Raw genomic sequence first — 6,000 nt, 5'->3', positions numbered from 1 at the left:
TAGTAGATAGCTCTTTCTTCTTTTCCAACAGTTTGTGCGAGCATAGCCCCCATGGCTGTTTCGATTACTGTGAGATATAAACCAAGAGGTTGATCTCGTTGGGGAGGCATTAGCACTGGTGGCTTGGCTAGTATCTCCTTGATCCTGTCAAACGCCTTTTGACAGTCATCGTCCCATATGGTATGATCTATTTTCTTGAGCTTTTTAAAAATGGGTCGCAAATCATAGTAAGCTTTGATATGAATCGGCTTATATACTGTTCTTTGCCCAGAAACCCTCTAACCTCTTTCTCTGTTTGGGGTTGCGGCATTTCGATTAAAGGTATGATCTTGGATGGATCAATTTCTATTCCTCTCTGACTGACGACATATCCCAGATGCTTGCCTGACATTACCCCGAACGCACACTTCTGAGGATTGAGCCTCATGTTATACTTTCGCAGTCTTAGGAAGAATTTGCGAAGGTTATCAATATGCCCCTTTCTATTCTTGGACTTGACAATCATATCATCGACGTACACTTCTACTTCTTTATGCATCATGTCATGTAGCAATGTGGTCGTAGTACATTGATATGTAGCCCAGGTGTTGATTAGTCCAAACGACATAACAGTATAACAATATGTGCCCCATTGAGTAACGAAGGCAGTCTTATGCATGTCTTCTATGGCCATTTTGATCTGATTATACCCTGCATACCCATCCATGAAGGATAGCAACGCGTGATCCACTGTATTGTCTACCAATATATCGATGTATGGTAAAGGAAACTCGTCCTTGGGACTTGCTTTGTATAAGTCTCTAAAATCAACACAAACTCGGATTCGCCCATCCTTTTTAGGTATAGGGACTATATTAGCCACCCAGTCTGAATACTCGAAAACATTAATGAATCCCGCTTTGAATTGTTTATCGACTTCTTCTTTGATTTTAAGAGCCCATTCGGTCCTCATTCGACGAAGCTTCTGTTTCAGAGGTTTGAAACCTGGCTTGATTGGAATTCGATGTTTTGCAATATCCCTGTTGATTCCTGGAATGTACTTGTAAGACCAAGCGAAAACGTCCTTGAACTCATGTAGGAGATCTATGAAATTGGCCCTTTCAGTTGGGTTTCAGGTCGTCCTTATCCTAAGTTCTTGAGGTTCTAGTTTGGTTCCTACATTGATGGGTTCAGTATTTTCTATAACTGGTGCCCCTTCCCTCTCTTGTAATATTTCTTTAACTATGTAGGGAGGTAATTTGACTGAGTCTGGGTTAGGATCGTCCCCATTATCATCGTAAATAGAATTGCATTCAAAATAACAAAAAGAGTAAGCAGAATCTGATTTATTCATATTAAATTTTGAAAAGAGTTGAAACAAAGAAGCCATCTGCTCAGTAGTCAGTGGCGGTAAAGGGATAGCCACTGGGAAATTTCCCAAGCTACTGTTACTACTTGATGCTATGCGAGGAGAAACAAGGGGATGAGGAGTGACGACAGAAGAAGACTCTTTAGCGACTTCTCTAGACTCAGACTCTAACTCTGACTCTGACTCCGACTCCGACTCTGACTCGAGTTCGTTGTCTTCAGGTTCTCCTTTGAACATCTCTCCTTCTCCAGTAGTGACCTTGAAGAGCTTTCCTTGGTTGTTAGTCCACTTGATCGACTTTCTCCATCCTTTCTGTTGATTCGAACTGGTTTCGGTAATTAGCACTGTCGGGTTGAAATGGTCATCTTGAAGTATCATGGTAATGATCTCATCCTGTGCTGCCCTGATGAATCGGTCTTCTCCAAATAGAAGGCTAACAGCTTGTTCGTCTAAACAAGGTGTTTGACGAGTTTTGACGGTAAGAACCGCTTCTGGAGGGATGAAGTAGAAATCGTGGAAGACCTCGATTCCAGCTAGTTGCATTCCTTTATAGTGCCAGGGTTCGGGATACCCATAAAAGTATTCTTGACTCCCTTCTCTAACGAAGTATCCATTTAGGGTGGGGAGATAGGGTCGCATCTGGATTCCTCTATCCTTGCGGTTTTGGAATTGGGTGAGCATTTCTAAGGATTCTTCTTTTGTGGGCTTGTATCCCAATCCTAATGGTATCCTCTGAGAGTTTCTTTCTTTGTAAGGTGCGAAGGTATTTTTCTTGGCAGGATTCAATGGCATTCCCGGGAAGTATCCCTAAGACTTGAGTATGTGGTTGACCACTAAATTGGAGTATGGGTTGAAGTATAGAGGCGCCAGTTCGCTCTCTACAAGGTTTATGCTCTGAAAGCCTCCAAGCTCGTATACTGGATCTGGACTACTTGGTTACTTGACATTTTCTCTATTACTGCCTTGATAGGTGACAAAGTGATCGTCACTACTTTTCCATCTAGAGGAATCTAAATCTTCTGGTGCAAGGTGGATGTTACTGTTTTGGAAGCGTGAATACAAGGCGTTCCCAGATGTATATTGAATGATGCTTCGATATCCACTATTTGAAAACTAATATTTCGCTCGATTGGCCCTGTGGCTATAGTGAGATTGATTAGTCCTACTACTTTACGTCGTGTTCCATCGTATGCTCGAACACCTTGGTTGGTAGGAGTCCAATCTGATTCTTTCATGCCTAGCTTGTATGCCATTTTTAGTGGTATGACATTAACTGTGGAGCCATCATCCACCAAAGTCATTGGTACGTTCTTCTTTAGGCATATGATTGTAATGTATAGAGCTAGGTTATGACTGGCGCCCAAGGGAGGCAAATCTTCGTCTGAGAAAGTAATTGGGTTACTTAGTTTAACTGAATCTTGGAAGACCAAGTTAACTACGTCGTCAGGTGTTGAGTTGTGTGCCATATTCAATTTAGCCAATGCTTGCGATAAAGCTTGGCGATGAGGAAATGAACTCGCAACTAGTTGCCAGACTAAAAGATCAGCCTTTGTCTTCTGCACTTGTTTTTGCAACTGGTCAGTAGATGTATCTTTGCCATCATTTGGTGTGATGACATTGGTATTAGTAACTGGACCATTAGTCGTAGGACCGTTCCGACAGATATTTTGATATGGACGCCCTGAACGAGTAAGGTGGTCTATATCTTGGTCCTCGCTAACCTTGACTATATCCTCACTAGCTTTGACTAAATAGTGTTCTATGAGGTATTCATCTTCATCGTCATCGGCCCATATTCCATTGACGATACTGAGCTCTCTCAACCTGATGATCTCGGCTTCTAGACTGATTATTTGGTCGACTAGGTTGTCAACTACTGTGATTACCTCTTGCATTGTAGACTCTTCAGATAGACTCGGGGTTAGTGACATGTTTTCCCTAGGTATGGTGCCGGGATTGCGTAGAGATGCTACTACAACTTCCAACTCTGAAACTTGCCAACCCACACTTTTTGCCCATGCGACGAAATCGGAAATGGTAGGAGAAATGGTGGAATAACTCCCCTCTTCTTCTAGTGCATGAATCTCATCTTCGGCTGGAGAAATGAGGTGTGAACAATCCAATGTGGATTCTTCATCTATGATCATCAGAACTACAAGAGGATTCTGAGTATTGTTAGGCTTACCTCCGGGAGGTATGGGTAAACGACCATCTTCGATCATATCTTGAAGAACATGTTTCAGTTTAAAGCACTTCTCTGTATCGTGTCCCTTGCCTCTATGATACTCGCAGTATGCATTCTCGTCCCAGAACTTAGACTTCTTTTCTGGGTTAGGTGTAGGTCCTAGGGGTTGGAGCTTACCGTGTTTCATCAACCTTTTCAGAGCGTTAGAATATGAATCACCAATGTTCGTGAACTTTCTTTGTGGGTTATTCTTTTTTGATGATTCGACAAGGTTAACCTCATCAGTCTTGCTAGTAGAGCCATAAGAACGACTCGTCGAACCTTGATATCCACGACCTACCGTTTTGGACAAGAGTCATTTGCGGATGTCATCTTCAATTGTTGTCCTTAGCACAGTCAGATCTTTGAAAGACTTTATGTTTTGGTACCTCAAGTGGTTTGCATAAATAGGTCTCAGGTTATCCATGAACGTTTCCACAAGAGTGGCTTCGTCTGGACGTTCAACAAGTTATGTGCTAGTCTTCCTCCACCTACTTAGGAAGTCGGTGAAGCCTCCTTTCTCATTTTGGGTAAGAACCTGTAGAAGCGCATGTTGACTTGGTTCTCAGCATTATCCGCGTATTGTTTAGTGAATTCAATTGCGGCATTATCTCACGTGGCAATTTTCTTGTGCTCTAAAGAGTAAAACCATTGTTTAGGAATGGTGTCGAGAGATGAAGGAAAGATCCTTAGGAACATCTCGGGTTTGATGCCTTTGATAGACATGTAATCTTTGAAAGCACGAATGTGGTTCAAAGAGTTTTCATGCCCCTTGAATTTTGGAATGTCAGTTATGTTGAAGTTGGTCGACAATTGAGCATTCACGGCCTCATACTTACGATTATTCTCCATGTAGATGTCATGTCCGTTAAGGTACATTAGTTGCTCCTCCAAGTATTGGAGTCGTTTTTCAGCTTCAGTAGGACCTAGTAGAGGGTTGACTTCTTGTTGTCCCATGAAGAGTGGAATGTCATCATGCACGCTCGCGTTAGGAACATCATTCTCTATAGGAGGCAGCCTAGTTTCTACAGCAACAATTCGGCCTTCAATAGCGTTGAGGCGAGCATAAGCTTGGTCTTGGCTTGTTTGGAGACGGATGAGCGCAGCTAGGATTAGATCATTACAATTTTGGGGTTGTCCATTAACACTTGCATCACTAGTTCCAGGCATCTTGGAAATTGGGGATAAGAGATCGATGACGAATCAAAACACAATCGACCATTTTAGTACACTTACTCGAAAAAGACTCAACTTGTGAAGTGGGAGTGTGCCACTGTGTTAAGTGAGGTTTGAAAATGACAACGTTTTGAAATGTTTGTCCTAAGCAACTGTAGTGTAGTTGTAGGAGTGCTGACTTGAAGTGAGGTTTTTGAAATGGGTTTTGAGGCCCGAATTTTGACTGGACATTTGGACAGAGTTTCGACTCATTTTGCGCTATTTTAGGCCATCTTTGAAAATGTTTATGTTTTGAAATGGATTTTTATTTTACAAAATTTCGTCATGGTTTTGTTTACAAAATGGCGATCACATATGATACAAACATTCATACAGGCATTATAACGGTATGTTGAGTGCATTTAAAAAGTTTTTGGTTTAAAAGGTGGGTTGCTATACCAAATCCTGGTCTGTGGAGAGGTCTGTGCCAAACATGAGTAAGGTCGGTTCCTAGTCCATTTCCTCGAGTAGTGAAAGCCCTTGATACAAACATGAGTATGCATCACGGTATGGTTGACGTTAATCGCTATCTATCCTTAGGCCCAGATAATAATTTGGACCGTCCAGATGGGGCGATTGGTCGAATGGGTTGGGTTAGGCCTAAGAAGGCCGAATAAAACAACCTAAGAAGGTCAAGTAATGAAAACCGACAACTGTCTCATATAAATTATTCCCTAACCTTGTTCAAGTTTATCCCTGGGTAACACGTAAGTGTATTTTCCCCAGCGGAGACGCCAAACTGTGGACACGGGGGCTACGGGGGCGCTTGGGACAAGCGTTTGCATTTGTGGAGTCGCCACCAATTTTTATGGGAAATTGGAACCGTTCGAATACCTCGTGTCATGTCAAGACACAAAGTAGTGACATGAACACTAAGAACTCGTTACTCTTAGCATTCTATGTCTAGAATGACTCTCGTAGATGCCAATGAACACGGATGTTCACAGAGATCTGGAGTAAGGGGTGAGGGTACAAATTAGGAAGTCCTTTTACTGAACACCTAATCCCGCCCGCCTCGATAGCGGCCTCTACTAATGATTAGGGAAACCGTTCGTATTTGATATGTTGTCGATTATATGCATGGAATGCAACATCCACAGATTAATCCTATCATGTGAGATTAAATATGTCGGTGAACAAGTAATTAGCACTTATAAATGTCGAATTAGATGTTAGAATTGGTTACATGTGAAAAACAAATAAATACATCATC

Source organism: Silene latifolia, chromosome X (genome assembly GCF_048544455.1).
Source record: "Silene latifolia isolate original U9 population chromosome X, ASM4854445v1, whole genome shotgun sequence".
In the NCBI taxonomy this organism is placed as follows: domain Eukaryota; kingdom Viridiplantae; phylum Streptophyta; class Magnoliopsida; order Caryophyllales; family Caryophyllaceae; genus Silene; species Silene latifolia.
Note: the sequence above shows the minus strand (reverse complement) of the source record.